This window comes from Hermetia illucens, chromosome 6, assembly GCF_905115235.1.
Source record: "Hermetia illucens chromosome 6, iHerIll2.2.curated.20191125, whole genome shotgun sequence".
In the NCBI taxonomy this organism is placed as follows: domain Eukaryota; kingdom Metazoa; phylum Arthropoda; class Insecta; order Diptera; family Stratiomyidae; genus Hermetia; species Hermetia illucens.
The window spans coordinates 3,897,506-3,917,767 of NC_051854.1; the positions used below are offsets into that span (position 1 = coordinate 3,897,506).

The 20,262-nt window shown below is 45.3% G+C and overlaps 1 protein-coding gene across 2 annotated transcripts in view; it reads right to left on the minus strand.

Annotated features, from left to right (window-relative positions):
- The window catches only part of LOC119659284 (zinc finger protein 609), a 182,573-nt gene that overhangs the window by 148,861 nt on the left and 13,450 nt on the right, over positions 1-20,262 (minus strand). For both annotated transcript variants that reach the window (XR_005250334.1, XM_038067293.1), the window contains exon 2: positions 5,436-5,547. The gene's annotated coding sequence lies outside the window, so the exon portion shown is untranslated. The remainder of the gene's footprint in view (positions 1-5,435; positions 5,548-20,262) is intronic.

The window sequence follows — 20,262 nt, forward strand, 5'->3', positions numbered from 1 at the left end:
CTCTGTTGCGCGGAAAGAATTCAACGAACTAATCAAGCAGGGTCATCCCCAAGCCCAATGGCGACCTTGTGGAGATGATATAGGTCTCAATGCTCAGACGATTCTGGACCGATACTCCATTGCAACCATCCAAAACTTTGTAGATTACTTGGCGAACTGAAGTGCTATCTCGACCTTCGATCTCACCAAGGCTTACCACTAAATCTTTGCAACCCCCGAAGATATTCCAGAGACAGAAATTTGCACACCTTTTGGACCCTTCCGAGTTCGCATGGATGACTTTTGGCTTATGTAATGTGGTGCGAACCTTCCAGCGATTTATCCACTCTGTACTACGAAACTTGGGACTTTTGTGTTGTCTATTTGGATGACGTTCTGGTCGCATCTTCCACCGAGCATTTGGCATCTCTCGAGTGCATTTTTCAACGCCTCCTTGACAATAGCCTAATTTTCACCGTCGAAAGTCGAAGTGCCTTCCATCACTCCTGACGGCATTTAACTCGACCCACACAAGGTGCAAGCGATCTCGGAGACGGTCAAAGACCTTAGAAAGTTCTAAGGCGTGGTAAACTCTGACCGTGCGTCGTTTACTGTCCAAAGTCGCTCACCACCAGACATTGCTTAACGGTTTCCTGTCTGGCTCTAAGACCAAAGATCCCAGGGAGGTTGTATGGTCTTCAGAAACCATCCAAGCGTTTGAAACCACCAAGTAACAGGTAGACGCTACACCTTTAACATTCCCTCAATAGGAACACCTAGCCGTGTTTTATCGATGCCACAGACATCGCAGTAGGCGCTACTCTTCACCAAATAGTGAAACAAAGCCGTTGGATTTCTTCAGTGCCTACGATCGTGAGATACAAGTCGCGTATCTCAGCATAAAGAACTTTCGTTTTTCCCTTAATGGCAGACCGTTCACTTTGTTCACAGACCATAAACCTCTGATTTTTGCCTGACGGCAGAAGCGTCATCTCGTGAACGTCGGCACTTACCCTGCATAAACCAGTTCACATTAAACATTAACTGTGTGTTCTGTTAAGATAACCTAGCCGCTGACGCTTTGTCCCGAATCTTCGAGGTCAACATTCAGGCCGATTTTCCGGCAATCACTGTAACCCAGAAGGATGATTTAGTTCTTCAGAGCTTGCAGTCGAACTTCAATATAGGTTCAAGGAGTACCCCATGTTCGGTTCACATTCCTATATTTACATTGGGATCTCCCTCGGACCTAGGCAATATATTCCCGAGACTTTTCGTAAAGAAGTGTTTCACTTGGTGTACGATCTTGCGCTTCACGGCATATCTCTGGCCGACCATGAACAAAGACGTGAATTTTTGAGCCAGAGAGTGCATCGAATGCCAGAAATCTAAGGTCTCTAGACATGCTAGAAACCAAGTAGAGATTTCGTCTAAGTCTCCACACTATACACCTCGACATTATAGACCCTTTGCGAGACGTGCATAGCTAAAAGGATTGCCTCAGCATCACTAATCGGTTTACGTGGTGGCAATATCCCTCAAGAACTTAACAGCCGTGCTGATACCTTCGATTGAGAGTGAATTTCGTGCTTTGGTGTTCCCGCCGGATAATCGCATACAATCTGCAGTCAGTCCTGCAGACAAGCCAAGACTCATCGACGACCTGGTCCTCGGCCAAAGAGACGGTTTTAGAAAGACCTGATTGTTGCGCCTACTACAAGAGGCCGCTTTCTAATTAAAGCCACTTCTGCCATCTCGTCATACGCAGCCACCGGTCCACACTCCTAGGGAACTCAAAGTCGCCACCACGCTCTGATGAGGACTGATGCCATCTGAAAGCCTCAAGCGTAAGGAGCACGTGTTCAGTCTAGACGTCGGTGGCAAGCCCAAGACGATCTCCTTGGACATGCTGAAGTCTTTCTTCCAGAAGGAAGGCGCCTCTAGAAGGAAGCAAGAGCGCCGCATTCGTTTTGACGTCCGCCAGTCTACCGCGGCCAAGTAGTCCCGCCATGGGTGCTCTCGCCAAAACCCTTTAGTTTCAGCTGAGGGCGAGGCGGTGTGGCGGAGCGATGCTAAACACTTGCTTCACAGCCCTTTCTGGAACAAGCAACTAGGCGATGTGCCCGTCGGATGCGACATCGGGCGGAAAGAGGGCATGAGGGCAGTTGGAGAGCTGGAGTCTCCCAGTTCGTCGATGGAAAGTAACGAGCGCAATTGAATAATAAAAGAAAATAGTTATACGAACTCGCCTCTATTTGGGTTTAACACCCAAAGTTCAAGAATTAACAGAATGGCGAAGACGGCTACGGGTTCGCACCAGACGTTCCCTCATCTGTTCTGGGAGCAACGTGACGAAGCGGCTCGCAGGTCTTATACGCTCCCTTTTATAATTTCCAAAATTCAACAAGGGTGCGAATTATATCCAACGTTTTTGTTTAGGGATTGAGAAGTCCTAAGTTCACATCCACGGTGCACTCGCCAAGCAATAAAATATACCATGGGTCTGGCGGCTAATGGCTTTCTGTGGATAAAAACAAGCGGTATATTCGTATACAGCTGTCACCTCCCAACGAATCTCACATTGTCTGAACTCAACGAAATTCAAAGGTGGTAGCCGGTGACTTTGACGCTTAGGCCATCGAGTGGGGCAACAAAGGAACTAACGTAGGGGGGCGGTGCTTATTGGAAGCATTCGCCTAGTTACATATAGTTCTTTCCAACGAAAGTGATGTTAACCCCTTCTGGGAAGGGAGGGGTTCGATTCAATTGTAGATCTGACTTTTGTCAACCCTGCGCTGGCACGTAATATGACCTGGCAAGTTAGCGAGGATTTCGAAAACCAGGCAGTCACTTTTGAACTATGGAGAGAGCCACCGGACAAGAGACCCACACACCAAAAGCCAGAATCGAAAAGAACGCCAGGATGGTCTGCAAGAGCAACGGATAACCAAACATTCATGAAGGTGTGGCTGGACCAGTTTACCAAGGTAGGCACCCCCTTGGATAGTGCTCTCCAGCCGCACAATGCATTGCCAAAAGATGTGACGCATCCATGCCGAAAAGACGCTCATTCCCCATAAGAAAACCCAATTGCTGGTGGTATAGTGAACTGACCAGTCTTTGATCGACTTAGCACCGAGCCACATGAATGGCTCATAGGATCGGTCAGGGGCAAAAGGAGAAAGGTCGCAAGAACGTCATCCAGCGGGGTAAGAAGGAATGTATAATGGAGCTCTGTTCGTAGGTGGAAAAATCCCTTGAGAGTGGCGCCTACAAAATCGTGACGGAGCGATTCAGAGGCCGTTCAAGTCCGTAGATCACATGCCATATCCTCTTGTTAAAAATCATCCAGCGGACATTTCCCCCACAAAAGAGGAGTACTGACACCTTCCAGGGGCTCTGAATGTGACGCCGATACAATTCAAGGAAGGGGCGCAGATTGTGGTCAAAAAGTATCTCGAAGATGTTGAGTTGTACTCAAGTGAAGCAACCAGTGCTATTAGGGCATGGATAGAGAGCGCTGGACTGGCATTCGCGGAGGAAAAGACGAAAGTGGTCCTCATCAGTAAGCGTCGCAAGAGAAATTACGCCCGTATTAGAATTGGGAAGTATATCATCACCTCCAAGCCGGTCATCAGTGAGGATGATAGCTAGAAAACTGAATTTTAAGCAGTACATAGAGTATCCACCACGAGTATGGCTCTAGCAAGGATGATGCTGAACGTATGAGTACCGCGGCATACTTGCAGGTTGCTCTTAGATAGGCTGATGAGTATCATCTGATGCAGCGTTCGTCATCCCGTGAATGACGTCGATTGACATTCTGGCAGATGATATGATGAACATATATAAAGTCAGGTCCCTCCTTCTTTATTGCAGGTGAAAAAAGCTGAAAGGGAGAGATAAGCATATGGACCAGCCAGAAAAGGGCCATTGAACTTACAGGTTGAACCCTACCATCGGGGAGTAGCTGGAGAGAAGGCATGGGAAGATTTTACCCTGTTTCTCAACGGCCATGGAGATTTAAATTGGGCAGTTCATCTGAGTATCTATACTGCGATGAGGTCCCGGAGAGCCCAGTGCACCTATTCGTCCAATGGCAGAGATTCGCGGAAGAGAGGAGGGACTTAGAGAAAATTCTAGATGAAGTGCGAAAGCATGTATATATACTTTTTAAGCCTGCACATTATCCAACCTATCTCCAATCGTTACTACCAACCCCTAGCACTGGCCTGTTTATATTTCAACCCCATATTACGATTCATAATGCACTTTAAACTCTCCTTCTTAATAAGATGCTCTATAGAGAGTTTCTAGGATATCCTCTCACGGGGCAGACCGATCTGAAGCCTCGAATAAAGTAGAATATCTTCAAATCTTCTGCATGAGATTTCCTGGAAAATGCAATTTTCCATAATTGATTTGAAAAGCTCACATCTATTCAGGACGAAAATCAAATTTGCATTCAACTCTTTCCGCTTTTCAAAACGGACGATTTTAAAACATTTTTCTGTCCCGAATGCTAAACCTCTACTTTTTCGCTCCCGGACCACATCATCCTGGACCTCCCATTCAATCATCAAACTTGTGGTAATACAGCCCCAACCAGCATTTACCCTCAACCGTTGCAAATGGAATCAAGGCGGCATTGTGATAGTGACTGCTGCTATCGCCACCGTTGATATTTGCGAGAGTAAGGAAATCTTCTATGAATTTGCAATTTCCTCATGGCGTTAGGAAGCTCCATACACACACGTATCTAACCATATTTTCACCGTGCGAAAGTGCATCGTCATTGAGGGTAGTTTGCCGTTTGCAGTTCACCGTCGTAGTCATTGCAGAAAACACGACTAGCAAAAGTGGATTTCACTAAGAGAATTTTCCGGAGAGAAATAGGTCAGAATAAAGTTGGCACTTGATAGTGCTGGCTCGTCGCTCCTCTTCGCAAACAAGTGGGGGTGGCAGGCAAGGAGAGGAGTTGGGAGCTAGGGCCAGCCACGACAGAAGACCAGCAACATCGTTTTCGAGCTAAAAAGGAAGCACAGGCACAGCAACGGCAGCAGCTAAGGGGCTCATAAAAATCTCATTAAAAATTTCCTTTAGTGGAACACTACCGAGTAAAGTAGCGAACCATTAAGGCCGGCATAAAGATGCCTTTTATATTGTTCATGCGACGTATTTTTTTTTTGTTGGGGCTGATTTCGTAATATTTTAAAGATATGAGTGCGGGCGGAAATTCGACTTTGTTGGTATGTAGTTTCCCTTTCAGGTCTTGCTTCTCTGCCGGTCGAGAGTTGGGAGATCATATTTCTAGGGAATGAAGGGTAGTTTGGTTTTTGTATAGTTCGGCGAGTCCTTTATGTTTTTTTTTCAGAGCTCTGGTTTAATTTGAATGCATAGGAGAGAAAGGACTTTCTAATGTACAGGTGTACTTGGCGTGTTGCTAATGTACTTACCTTTTAGGGATGAAACTGCAAGCGCTACGGGACTCCTACTCGTGGAATTGCTGCAGGTTAAATGGTCGTTCATTACTTCGTTTAATACACAAATCCATCGAAAGCGCTCTGCCTGTGGGTAAAAAGAAAAGGCTTTCTTTATAATGGTCTTCATTCGGTCAAGGTGATAGGATGTGTAGGTTTCAGGACATGATGGGACGTTTTTTTCAGTGTGTAACACACGAATTCAGTGGGGACCTAAAGTTCAATTATAGTCGTTCTATTATAGTCAGCAACGGAATCGGTCGTATCTACGAAAAGGAAGTCTAACGCAGGCCACGACTCCGATAGAACAGTGAAAAATGAGCCTATAAATGAGGAAATTGTTTCCCTAAGGGGAACAAAATGAGACCCCCCCGAAGAAACTAGAAGAGGCCCTTAATAAAAACAATCCCTAGAGGACCTAATTCGCAGTTTGCGGATTGCTTCGCTAGAGGCAGCCGTAAAATATATATATATGGTGAACTCAGCGCCAAGCCGATCGCCTGCCCGGAGCATGGCACTGCTTCAACCGAAACTATGATAATAACAAAGAACGGGCCCTAGCGTTATCTAACCAGCAATTGTAACCACCAAAAGCACCCCAGAGGAAACAGAAGAACATTAAAATTCCTCTAATTGTTGTCGTCGAACCTTCTAAAAATTTCAGGGCTACGTAAAGTTTGATTTCCAATTCAGTCCCCTCAAGAATAAAGAGGATGACTCAACTACAATGAACAAGAACCTTTTTTTAGAAACAGGCAAAGTTCCTCCTCCGCTCATCTATACTGTCCCTTCGGGGGGGGACCACATCACTTGTAATTCCCCTTACTTCCTTTCATCATCTGTGATGATTTTAATCTTCCTATGCTCCCCTGGTCCATTACTCCTGGCTTTCACTCCTTCCGTAATAACTCCACCCACCCTTCCCTTCCTCTATCCACTTTCATGTACAGCTGCGCCGTTTATCTTTTCTAAAAATCACTTAGATCGCTCTGTTGATCTTATCCTCTCTAACCTTCCTGTGCGTTGCCTTTCCCAATCCCTTCATGCCCCGCTTTACGTTGCCCCTGACGCCCATCATCCTGCTCTCGAGTTCGATGCTCAGATATCCCGACACCACTCTGCTGCCGCGCAAGCCAACCAAGTTCAATTTTCGTAAGCGAACTTCCAAGGTCTGAACTCAGCCCTGGCGGCAGTCAACTGGGTTCCCCTTCTCTCTCTATTAACGTGTGACCAAGCACTCAACACCTTCTATACCATTTTATCTGATCTTCTTTCCTATTATGTCCCCTCCTCTTCTAAGTGCTTACGCTCTTACCCTGTCTGGTTCACCACTAAAGTCAACAAAAAACTTCGACCAATGTTGAGGACTCACTAAAGCGTGGAAACCTCAAACCTTTTTGATGCCATATTCCCAAGTCCCGCTATCCCCTTCGTCCATTAAATTCTCTGGCTCCTCAGCTAACTCCCCCCAACTATCTTGTGATTTACTCTGACGTTACTTTTCCTTAGTCTATGTTCCCCCTCCTTCCTCTGTATCCCTCCGGTTAGTGGATGTAGCCTGCCCCGCATCGCATACCATTCCCATTTTTGCCCCTCTCCTTGTCGCGTACATTGGCAAACTTGATGCCAACGTCGGACCTGACTACGATGGTCTTCCAAACCTCTTTTTGCTCACAACTAGTAAGCCCATCTCCCTTCCCCTACTTCTTATTTTCAACAAAAGCTTCAAAGAGAATCATTTTCCCGGCTTGTGGAAAAAGGCTCTCATCATCCCCATTCACCAAAGTGGCGATCGTACGCTTGCCGAGAATTACCGTCCCATTTCTCTCCTCTCCTCCTGTTCCAAAATGTTGGAAAGATATGGCAATGATTGGTTGTCCGCCCAATGTGATCACCACATAATAAAAGAGCTAGGGGATGAGGAGATGCCAGCAGCGTTGCCTCAACACGTTGTTGTTGAGGCAACACCGGGCGGCCTCAGCAGACCACTCAACCTCGCGGGAGTCTTTAGTTTTGCGTGCAGACAAGTTGAGGGGGATTTGGTGATATGCCTTGGCTAGATCCAAAGTCGTAACAACACGGCAATTCGTTAATGAGTGCGCGAAATCATGGATGAGTGGTATGGGATATCGGTCTGGAACTGTCTGGGCATTCAGACGTCTATAATTTCCGCATGGCCTTCATTCGCCGTTTGGCTTAAGGACCATATGAAACTGAGAGGACCAACAACTGTTTGATGGTCTGCAGATACCCTGTTTCATCAAATTTTAAAACTCCCTTTTCGCAACAGCTAGTTTCTTGGATGAAAGAGGACGCACCTTTGAGAAGATTAGAGAGCCGGTGGTATTGATATGGTGCTACACATCGTGCTCCACCGTCTTGGAGAAACTACTTTCCGTAGTGATGTTGTGAAACTTTCGGAGGAGTTCGCAATTGACGCCCCAAATGGTCTCACATAAAAGGGCTTTCACAGGGTTTCTACCAAACCGGTTGACCTTATGCAGGCTGTCGGACTGTCTGGCCGTCTAATCCACCACTAGATCTAACGTCAATGTTTTTGAGCCATTTGTCTCTTCCTTTTTCAACCCAGGTTGGGACTGTTTCTGATGCATGAACCAGGATTGCTTTTTACTGTATGCACATCCCCTAAACCCTAATTCCAACCTTTCTGTACTTTCTTTTATGGAGTTACAGAAGCTGATCTCGGAATTTAAGGACCATCCCCTTGTCTAACCGAACGAATCTGTTTTCTAGATAATTGGCATTATTTATTCAAAATTACTGAAACATACATTAACATCCCACTGATATCTACATCATAATGGAATGCATATCCCATTACATCGACAAGGAAGCTCCCGGGCCGAAGCGATTAGCACCACCGGCAACTTTCCTAACCACTCGCCCCGGCCACTCATCCTTCATGTTCATTTGATATCCATTTTCTGCCTGCATATTTCACTGCTGCGTGTCCTCACACTCCTTTTCGGCCCAAAGTTTTGTATGGCTTGCGTGCGTATAATCCATTACGGACGCGTGTTGTTTCAAACAACAACAATGCGAGCAAATACACTTAAAATTCATAATGTGTCCCGAAAAACCAATTACAAAATGATGAATTAGTCAACCGCTAAGTATGGCATGGCATGGAAGTATCGGCCGTTGTTGAGCCTGAAGCAACTTGGAAATCCTTCCACTCACTGAACAGAGCCCCGGGTATATGAGGAACACACTTCACGAGTCCTTTGATAGTTCAGGCGGCGGAGGAATTATGCTCGAATTAGCCTTATGACGGTTGGCAAGGCTCTTTGTGGGTCCTCGTGGCGGTGGCCGTACTGTTATGGTATCATATGTTTAGTGCTCAGGATAGCGCGGAAAGGTCAACGAATGGGTATCCGATGATAGGTAAACTTGTTTGCGTCGTGGGAATACTATCATTTCTAAATATTTACGAAAATAGGGATTATTGCAGGCAGCTAGAATTGAGGGCGAGAGCTGGAAGGATTTTGTGGAAAGTGCAATTTGTAGACTCTGCTTTAAGGAAACAAACACGTTTTAACTCATGCACCCCTTTCTATCTAGGAGCAGAGAGAATTCATGGTGGATTATTCATTGTCTACTTTCTCCAATATGTCTTAGAAGGTACGCTAAAAGGAAGAAGCACATTCGCCCTCTCCAAAAAAAGGGGCCAATGTCCGAGCGAAGTTGCGGAATAATGTGGAGTCATAAAAAGATACGGAGTTGCTGAGGAGCAATCATCAACCCAAATACGGGAAGAATTTCTTACGTAGCCATATTTAAAAAGGTCAAAGCTGACCCCGATTTAGAAAGCCTGAGAAGGGAATATCAGCAGGATCCGGAGGAAGCGAAAACTTTGGAGCAGAAAACAAGACTGTGAGCTTCCGCAGAGAAATTAAAAATTCAACCCCAAACCATGCCCTTACAGGCGGGGCTGTAAAGAGAGAAGCGAGTTCGGCTACTCTTGATTGGTTGCGACATCTTTCTCGGTCATAGGCCTGATTTGGATGGAGTCGAGCGGCTCTCAAATCCCAATCTAGCGCATCAAGTCATCGTGGTTTCGATAGATCTATTGGTCGTTTTCCATCGGCTTCGATGTTTAGACCAATCCTAGCAAGTTGGTTCTCGTAAGCGCGAATTACATATCCATACCATCGGTTCTAGCTAGATTATAATCCAGGGCAAAGTAGACCAAGGGACATCTAACGTGAAGTCGAGACAACTAGCGCTTATCCGAGATACCCCGCCTACAAGATGATCGTTGGCGTGGATTCGTGAAGTTCATCCTGGAAACGATTGTAAAGTTCGGGCAGTTACCGTGCAGTATCATGGCGTGTAAAGGAAATAAGTCAGGACTGAGAATTTATGCTTTTTACCAACCGAGCCACATGAACCTAAGCCACCCATTGCGGTGAGGAAACTGAAATAAATATAGTGAAAAAAGGAACAAAGTTGACGGGCACCAAAACGCAGTGCATCTATCTGTCGATATCTACAATGGGTACTAAGGTGGCAAAACGACCGAAGAAGCCACGAATCGCGCCAGGTAAAGGTAAATCTCATAATTCTGTTCCATTTGTTTGGCAAGATACTCTCTCAAATTTTGAGACCTAAACCCGGAGAAACTTGAGAGTAAAAGTCGATTTACTACTACTGAAAGTGAGTTAATCAAGGAAGAACAAAAGGAGATTGGTTTGTCGACATAAGGTCGTCCAGTGTCAGCGGTTTTAGGGAGTACGAAAGTGGGCTTCTGACAGTAGATACCCAAATTTTAGGGTCATTAGAAGAAGATTCACTTCTCTTCTCTCAGCGTCCTACTGGAAATATTACAGACCCCGAGGGAAGGAAAGAACGGTTTGCCCCTGGCCCAGAATGTTGGGCCACTGCTTTTCCTTCTCTCTCCTACTTCGGCAGGTGGAAATATAGTGCTTTAGTAGCGAAACGAAAGTCAACAATCCATTGAAATAAACCTCATGCTCAAGATCCATCTCTACGAGCAACATCGCCTATCACCTATATCCAAAAGAGATAGTTCGGCGCGTGAAATGAATAGCATGTCTTTCCATTTTACGGGATTGAAGGCATTTCTGACATCAAGCGTTACAAGGACTAGAAGGAGCTCGGCAGCTGTGTTCCTCTACTTGATAAACCGCATCCACGACTTGCATGACAGCACTACTACTGTGGATCTCCCTGTTCCAAAACCGAACTGTCTTGGTGATAAGTTTGCGACAGCACGGATCTCTCCAGCGACTTGATGAGCGTTTCTGGCCCTCCCCCAGCCGTATCAAACATATCAAATGGTAGCTTAGGTCGTCTTTCCCTTTTCTGATCAGCGTAAACCTCGCGGGAAGGAAAAATGTCCCCCGAGTAGTAGGTCTGGCCAGTATGGAACCATTAGTTTATATTCCTTTGCCGTAATACCATCGGATCCTGAACATCTTGCGTACTGCTGTCGTCAACCCGTACGGGATGTGCCCGTAAACGAAATAGCGGAAGAATATGTCAGGAGTATTGATCCAATGTGAATAAGTTACTTATTTTTTTTTTTATTTCCACACTCCCTTTTAAAACGATATTGCTTCCTACAATAATTGGGAGCAAGATACCAGAGCGATACAAGGAAACGCTTTAGTCAACTAATCCATCTAGCCTTTTACCTTTTTACAGTCAAATCTGTGTTGATCCAACATCTGATCCCTTAATCCAAATTGCCCAGTCTCCAAATATTAAACGACAATACCCACCATGGTCGAGACGAAGGAGCAGGGACTAATCACGAAGGAGTACTCCCGACACATATACAGAGGAGAGCAGGCATACTGTTTCTGGGAACATCTGTTAAAATTACCGCCGATCCGGATTCCTTTTTTTACTTTTCATAGAGCTATTTAAAGTCTTCCCCTCAGCGACTTTTAATGGGTCGCTAACGATACGGGGTATGACGTCCCCGAGGAGCCCGAGTAAGTAGTTCTGACACCCTAGCTGACAGTACACCTGCATCCTAGGTAGCCTCTCGGTGAAGAGCGAACCGCGAATGATAAGCCGGGACACATTGGGAGTCCCCGGAGCTGTCGATTGCTCTCTGTCGACGTCGACGGGGTGATGTGAGTTTAGCTTTACCAAGGTGGTAGTCGTGATATGTATCAGGAGCCAGCCCCTTCGACTGCAGATAGCCTTCAATACGAACAGGGGAAAAAGCGGAAAAAGAACGACGTACCTGAAGGAGACTTTATCGAAGTAGTTTCCAAGGCCCAAGAAAAGAAGGCGAAGAAGGATAAAAGGAAACAACTGACTACGCCGTAGTAGACGCGTCTGTCCAAAGACAAGGAGGCTGCCAACCAAGAGCCAGCAGCAGAAAATACGAGGAAACGAAGAAGGACTAGATCATCGGCTCCGCTCATTAAGCCGACGGAAGGTAAGACATTTGCGGAAGTCCTTCGTTTAATTCGCTATAAAATGAAACCTGAAGACAAAGGAGCAGCAGAGGTGCCTTCCACACGGAAAATGAGTGGTGGCGGTGTCCTCGTCGAACTGGGCCCGAAGACGTCTAGCACGTTCTGCGAAGCAGTCAAGGGGTTATTGAGAAGGAAGGTTCTTGTTTCTAATATAGAGCCCACGTGCTCCCTAGAAATCCGGGACCTTGAATTATTCACAGAAAAGGACGAAGTGTAAAAGGCGATAAAACGTGAATGTCCAGAGGTAACCAATGTCCAAAAACTCGCCATGGTGGAAGTCCCCGAGGAAACTCCTTAGCAGCGGTAAAATCAAAATTGGATGGGTAGTATGCAGGGCATGAATGCGGAGAGTCCCCACCAATTGCTGAAGGTGTGTGGACCATGAACATACGTCAGCAACTTGCAAGGAACCAGACAGGAGGACAGCATGCAGCAGATGTGACCAGGTAAGTCACCAAGCGAAGACCTGTAATGAAAGCGAGAGTCGCGTTCTCTGCAGGGATCGTGGCGCGTCTGGTGAGAGCGGCGCATACACTACGAGCTCGGCACGGTGTCCAATCTTTAGGGCGGAGCTGGAAAAGTCTAGGGCGCGAATGGCATGATCCACATTTTAGAAATTAACATGCATCGAAGTGCAACCTCTCACCAGTTGATAGCGCAGTTCGCTTCGGATGTCCCGAAACAGAGACCCGGCTTTATGGCATCTCCACTTATCGGACACAGCCACCATCTACGTTTGGGACGACGTTCGACTTCGTGTTCTTGCCCAAGGCCGAGGGAATGAGTTGCCGGCGTGCACCAACCCGAAGCACCGACGCAGGTGGCAGTGAATAGGTCACACATTAAGAAGGGCCGTCAATTCCATTGCAGTCTACGCCTTGTCACCATTGCTTTGCATAAAATTGGAAATTGCCTGCTAGACCACTTCGGTTTATCTTAAGCACCTTTTGGTATTCTGGCATGGATTTAAGGAAGCGTGGTTAGGTTTGACTTTAAGGATTAAATTTAGCGAGTCTCTAAGACAAAGATTTGACTGTGTAATTGTTTGTTTTGACCCCCAAATCTGTTGTTGCATAGCGAGCTAAGTTTATCCCTAATCAAGACTTTCACTCGAAATTTTCTTTCATCACTCCGATATCCTTGTTTTTTTCCTTTCAGACACTTAAAAATTGGCAACCACAAATTATGGTGTATCTATTTTCCCAAGATATTCATAATCTAAGTAATATTGTCAGGGACATCTCTCCCCTTGAAACCTCTTAACGTCTAAGATACGAACCGCCAATTTTCTTCACCTCCCGATAATATCCTATTGTAACAGATCCTTCAACGATTCAAAGCGTTTCATACAATCATAATTATCCTTTGCGTTCAAAGCCGATTTACAAGATTAAGATACAAAACGACCGAAAAATCTTCCATTCACCTCAACTTGTTTTGACAAAGACGTTGAAATTCAAAGATTACAATCAACAAATTGTTTGTATGAAAAACGAGACCGGAAAAGATACAATCTTTTCGCGCGATCCTTGCACCGTTGATCAAGGAAACCCAAGTGTGCACAGAAAAAGGTATCAGCTTGTCTAGCGGAGCATGTCAAATCAACCTTTTTTTTATAGACAAATCTACTGGCGGGCAATATGGACATGGTCGGAAGGCAGATGTACTCGCATATCCTTCACCTATTGGGAAAGTACTCGTCAGTTGTCCTGACGGGTTTCAACACTATTTCAGGCAAGGACCGTTTCAATTCAGTGAAGAGTTTCTGCGAAATTCAATACGAGAAAGAGAGAGCTCAACGTCCGGAAGGTCTTGGTCGGGGTATGATTATCCTCGTTATGTTGAATGAGGGGACAAGGGACAAAGGACAAGGAGAGGAAGCTTCCCTAAGTCGGCAATTATTCAAATACGTGAAGGGAACAAGGGAAGGATGGTTCGGCTGTCGAGGGATATTACAATTAGTGTTGAAGAACTGTGCATCGTGAGGAATTGAGCATAAGGGATTAGACCAGGAGGAACCAGTGGAAGTTGATGATTTGTTTTTTTTTTTAGGGAAAGCGGTTTTAATTGATTGCCTTGTTATTCTTGCTCTTCTGTTCAAAGGTTGAAAGCAATTTTGTTTGATTGGTATTCCATGCAGACAAAATGGGTAATCGCGGAGCAAACAAGTCCCTTATCTAATATTTGTCTTATCGATTTTCAGGCATGCTTTAATTGGAAATTGTGGGTGCATTCCATATGAGCACATTGCAATCAAGTGCCCAAGAGGATCTGGGTATGCTTGCATAACAAGTTGGCACCATTGAAATGTTAATTCCAAACTCAGAATCAATTGATTGGCAAATTCCATGACAGGCCTTATGATTTGCTTGGGAGCGAGCGCTGTTAATGTGTTCATATTGAATACCAGGGGACCGACTATGCACTTACTTTATAGACATTGCATTAGGCCAAGAGACCGTTCCAGATTATCTTACACCAATGCATATCAAATAGGGCCGGGGGTTGCAATTTGACTGTTTTCGCTGCGACCCTTCGCCTATGTCTGTTCGATGGTATAATTAAGCTGCTACCCTGTCGCGAACATGTACGTCCATTCAAAAGGTCATATTCTCGCATTTCACATCGGACTTGACTTGTTCAATACGCTGGGAGTCCAGACAGGCGGAGGATACAGGCGGGGACGAAATACATTGAATGGCCCGGCGACCACAGGTAGGCCCCATGTCTCGCTTGTTAGCAATCCTTTACAATGATTCGATTTGACAGGCTTTATGAACTGACCGCCGGACATTCTCTATGCAAATTAGTATGCATGCTAAATGCTCAACTGGGGTTCGATTCGGTGACTATGCAATCACAACCAATCCAGCCTTTGTTGGGTGAAATGTAATCGATGAATTCGGAAGAAGATTATGCAGTTTGACGACGGGATATGATGGTATATCCTTTTTTAGGTGTGATGGATTTGGAGATTTCTGGATTTGAATTTTAAGTGAAGTGATTTTGTCCTTGTTAGGATGTGGATACGTGTTTCCTAGGTGCATTATGCATAAACTACCAAGCAAACTTGAAAAGTGAATTGTCCAGTATTTCGACCTAGGAAATTGTATGGAGCAGCTTAGAAACTTTAGACCTGCGTATTGTTTCATTAGCAAAGTCTTACTTCCTTTCATATAAAAATGAATTAGAAGACAAATTCAAGCAAATTTTGCTCCTCTAAATCGTGTTCTTTTTTGGCCCTACAGTCTCACGTCGGTCCTTGGTTTCCCGAAGTCTTCACCTCCATTCTTCTTCTCTTCTCCGATTTTGAAAATCGAGCAGCGTGTCACTCGCGCTGTCAATCTAATCCTGCCAGCAATTTTAAGGCTGCTAACAGGACCCCAAGCCAAGGTGGAACCGCAAACGAGGAGGGCTACGTGGGCAGCGGAGCGCTTGCTCTTATTATGCGAACCCTGAATACCTTAGGCATCTTCAGTTTCAAATAAGACCCTTACCTTCGTGGTCGGGCTAGCCAGGATGAATATGCTCCATAGATCACCCTTCCCCTCAAAAGCAAGAATTGACAAGAATGTCGGTCATCGAAAACTGGCTAAGAAGCGGAGATCCATAAGAATCCTGCCCAAGAGCCACTACCAGAAGGATATACATATTATGAGCAATATTGTGAAGAATAAAGGAACCGATAATGTCGACGAGCGGAATGAAAAGGACCTTGTTAAATACAAGGAAAATTTTTGAAGAATATAAAAGCAAACGCCTCGGAGATGAGCAGAAAGTGAAGCCCACCGCCTTCAAATGCAATAGATGTCAAGAAGAGGTCAAACAACACAAGCGTGTTCTACGAATTATATAAAGGAGCATTCAACATCTGCCCTGGTAAGAAACCGTAAAGCCGTCGTCACTTGACTTTTTTTAAAAGCTTGGGTGCAAGCCCTAAGCGAGGGATCCGTGGACCAAGAAAGAGGGAGTAAGTTGCTCCCCATTTGGTCCGGTCCAGCATTAAGTTGATGCGGACTTAGGACCCCATCATTCTCAAAACGAATATTCCACGTTTAGCTTCGGAAGATCAATTCTGCAGGGATTTTCTTGGGTCGTGCGCCGCTAATGTTTGTTTGATGTTTCCCTCCATTATGAGTGACATCATGGAAGGAGCGTCTGGAAAGGTGTGCCTGTGAGCCGCAAGATGCGGACTCGCCATAAACCCAAACAAAACGGAACTGCTGCTATTCACCACCAAGACAAGGGTATCTGAATTCCACTCTCTAATGTTAAGTATCTGGGTATAATCCTGGATTCAAAACTATGATAAATTGAAGTTTGGACATAGAACTGAAGAAGAAGGTCTGTATAGCCTTCTATGCCTGCAAGAGAACCTTTGCAAAGAAATGCTGTCTCTGGATGTTCACCGCTGTTGTGCGTCCAATTCTTACGCGCGGCTCTATTGTACGGTGGCAGGCTTTGAGCAAAAAGTACAATAGAAGGAAGCTTAATAGGGTTCCACATATGCAGGTGCTACCGGGGCTCTACAATCTTGCCCGGCAGATGCTCTCAATGTACTCTTGTATCTCCTCCCCCTAGACCTCCACATTAAAATACGTGCCGTCAGACTACGTGAGTCCGGATGTTGGATAACGAAGCCCTACCGCCATAGTAACATCCTAGACGAAGTACCTCGGGAAATCTGGGCAATCCCCTCGGACTGTGTAGGCAGAGTCGAAGACAGGCGGCGTGTTGCAAGGTTATGACACAATAGTCTTCATCGAAGGATCAAAGATGGTCTGTTGAGTGGGTTTTCTCGAATGCACACAGTGTATCCGAATTGTATGGTTTCCCCGTTTTCGACAGTATATTCCAAGCCGAAGACCTGGTGATACTGGAAGCCTGTCGATGGCTGCGGCATGATCCGAGTCCCAAACATTTCATAGCCTTGTACTCAGCGGCGACATCTTCCAGGCTGGTGGGGCAATGCCGAAACGCGCTGAACAGTATGGGCGGCACGCTTAAGGTCACCTTCCTCTGGGTTCCCGGTCATAGGAACATAGAAGGGAATGAGCGAGCTGACGGATGGGCCAGGCGGGGCTCTGCTCTTGATGGTCCTTGGGCGGATACAGTCGGTATTTCGCTGTCGACTGTCAAGAGCGGAATCTACCCGCACTACTTAGCAGCCGCGGACCTCAGATGGCAAAGGCTCACCACTTGTACCAAGTCAAGGAGGTTTTGGCTCGCTTTTAACAAAACGCGATCCAGAGAGCTCCAGTGTCAGATGCGTGCAAATGCATACAAGATTACGGCAGTCTGCATGGGGCATTGGCCCATAGGGGACCATGCCGCCAGACTCGGCATACCCCACAATTCGCATTACGGAACATGCGGAGAAGAGGAGGAAACCCTCTAGCTAGAGACTGGCTACGAACACTGGGTAAACCATTTCTTGGGGACCTCAGAGAGATTTCTTTCTGCAGGGTGGGAGAGCTGCTTTCCTTCGTGAACGCTACGGGCTGGCTCTGAAGATCTTAGTTGACTAGACTCTGCCTCCTTGCTCTCATAATAGCAGTCGCGATCTTAGAAGTTTGAGGTATCAAAACGGTGCACCACATCGTTAATTGGGCTCCTCGGAGCGGCCACTGATACCTAGCTACATAAGGTCCGTAATCAAAGGGCAGGGTCCAGCAAAAGTGTGTCTGAGGTCAGTATATCAGACGTCGCGTTGATGGCGTAGGCGTTAAATGATGCGCTATCTGAATGAAGGCATGGAACCAAGGATAGATAGGATAGACCTAAACCTTCAACAGCGGAACCAAAGAGGGAAGCAACGAAGATTAGCCCATAAGAAGAGGCCAATGCTCCTAAGAAATCCAAATCCGAACTCAAGAAAGAGGAAATCCCGGCTAAGCCAGAGGCAAAGATAGGAGCTAAGAGGCCCACCGTCAGCTATGCTAATGTGGTGATGTGCATTCCAGGAGGTCCTTCTGGGATTGACTCCTCTCCATTTTCGCATACAGATGTTGGAAAAGAGGGCAATCTTCCGGGGGTATCAGCGAGGCGAAGAGCTGCTTAAATCGAAAGATTAACATTTTTTCTAAACGGTATCCCGAACTAGTGATACCAAGGGATAGCTTGACAACGATGTTTTATTTCGGCCTATTATTGTTAGTTAACTTTTAGTGAGTTCTCTTCTTCTGTCGGTGGATTACCAATTGGTCGCCATATACTTGAATATGTTTTGTTTGTCGGTCAAATTCAGCGATTTACATCTTTGACAGTTGAGTTTCCAGGAGTTATGATGACCAAGCTGACCAGTTTCTTGGGCGTGTGTGATTTGAACTTCATGCCTTAATCGACTACAATCCTGATTTGCATAGCAAATTGTCCGATCAGGTTTTGCTAGAATGTGAACAACAATTTAAATAATTATTTTCCAAGTCAAGCCATTATATAGAGGAATAATTGGGTAGGGTACGGTAGGGCTTTTCCTGACTCTCTGCACAATCTACATGGTTCCCCGCAGTAACCTTATTTTGCGCTCTTCACATAGAGGACCTAAATATCTCTCCTTCATCAATCTTTCGAGGTCAGTACATAGGTTCTTTAATTATATTCCTATTACCAATCCTAAATTTGGTGGACATAGCTCCAAACCACAATATCCTGCTCAAATGGCCGGCAGTCGTCGACCGACCAAGTTTGCAACAGCTTTCATCCCAATACAAAATTAAATGAACCCACAATATCCCGTCAAGAATCCAACCGAATGGACGATACAGAAACCGCCTTATTACTTTCAGAAAAAAAGTATATATCGATTAGCCCACCATCAGATCCTTTCAATAAACAATTTCTTCGTCAAGCATCATACACCTAATAAAAAATCCTCAACGTCCCTACGGCGATTTTCCTCTTCTCACTCAATAGATTCCATTTGTATACGCTTCCAACCATCTCCAAAAGCCACCCCGAATCAAAGCCGAGAAAAAGGGACAGAAGCAAAGTGATTCCCCAAATAAAAGTTTTCTTTCCAAACATTAAATTTAAATTCGCAGGATGCAAAGAGAAAGGAAGATAGACACTAAAGCGCTTTTCATCTCATCCTTTTCCTGGTCCTTCGCTGTGCCCTCGTCGCTACCCCTTAAATCTTACATATCCTTAGGTTTCTCGTTTTATTATTTTTTTCTTTTTTGGCTCCGAACTCGACCGATAAATTGTTCAATGACTCTCGTTGTCGAAAAGACACGAAGACATCCACTTAAGGATGTCCACCCGCCCCCTTCAGTCGCTTGCTGCCTGCTTACCGTGATGCCAGTCATGTCATGTCTCCCGCAAATATTGATTTGACTCGTAAGGAAACTTTTACGAGTATGTATAGCTGGGAATCCAATGATCCCAAAGATTTCCATATAATTCCGATATCCATGACCGAAATTCAACGAAACATGAATTCATTGGGTCGAAAATGGAAAAGATTCAAAGAAAGTTAAGAAGCACTAGCACACACCATTGGAATCCTGGGCGAATGATTAAGGGTAGGGCTTGGGATGAGGATATTGGATTTTATGGAGTTCTCACTTTTGATCCGGGATAGGGAACTAACCATTGGTGTTGCGAGAAAATTGATTTCAGCTATGCATTCATGTCGGAGACTTTTGCATGTATGATTTCGTGGATAAGAGTATCCTTTTTGATCTAAACTCTTAAGGGTCCTGCATGAAACAAGAAAACTCTCTCTAGGTCCTCTAAACTTGAGATTTGAGGACCAACTTCTCGGAGTTTACAAACTATCTCTAATCCCCCAACAATCGGATAAGTCCCACGCCAAGAAATCGATGATTATCCCAACAAGGATCACCCTTAAAACGATAATCCCAATATGCCCGAGGATACAATAGGTGAGTAAATACACAAAGTCTTGAGAAAGAGAATTTCCTCGGTCTGAAATATCCATGTCTTTCCATTGTTCTAGGAGGCAAATTTATAGGGCACGTGTAAGGACTATATATGGGCAAGCTTCCGGATCTCCTTACACACAAAAGGACATACAGGACGTAATATGCATTCGCGCGAAAAGACACAGAGACTATATCAAATATAATACATTGCTTCAGTCAGTCCCCGCCGTATTACTTCTTCCCATTTATAGTTCAATATTGCCGCAGGATTGAGCAAAACAAATTTCTATGGAGTATTATAAAAGTCATTTTCCTTTAGCTCACTCTCCCAATTCCTGGAAGGATCCCGCTTCATCCCATGTCCCATTCGTTCGTTTATCTTCGTCCGCAAGTTTTGTGACGAGATAAATTAATCCGCGTCCCTCAAAAGAGGATTTTCAC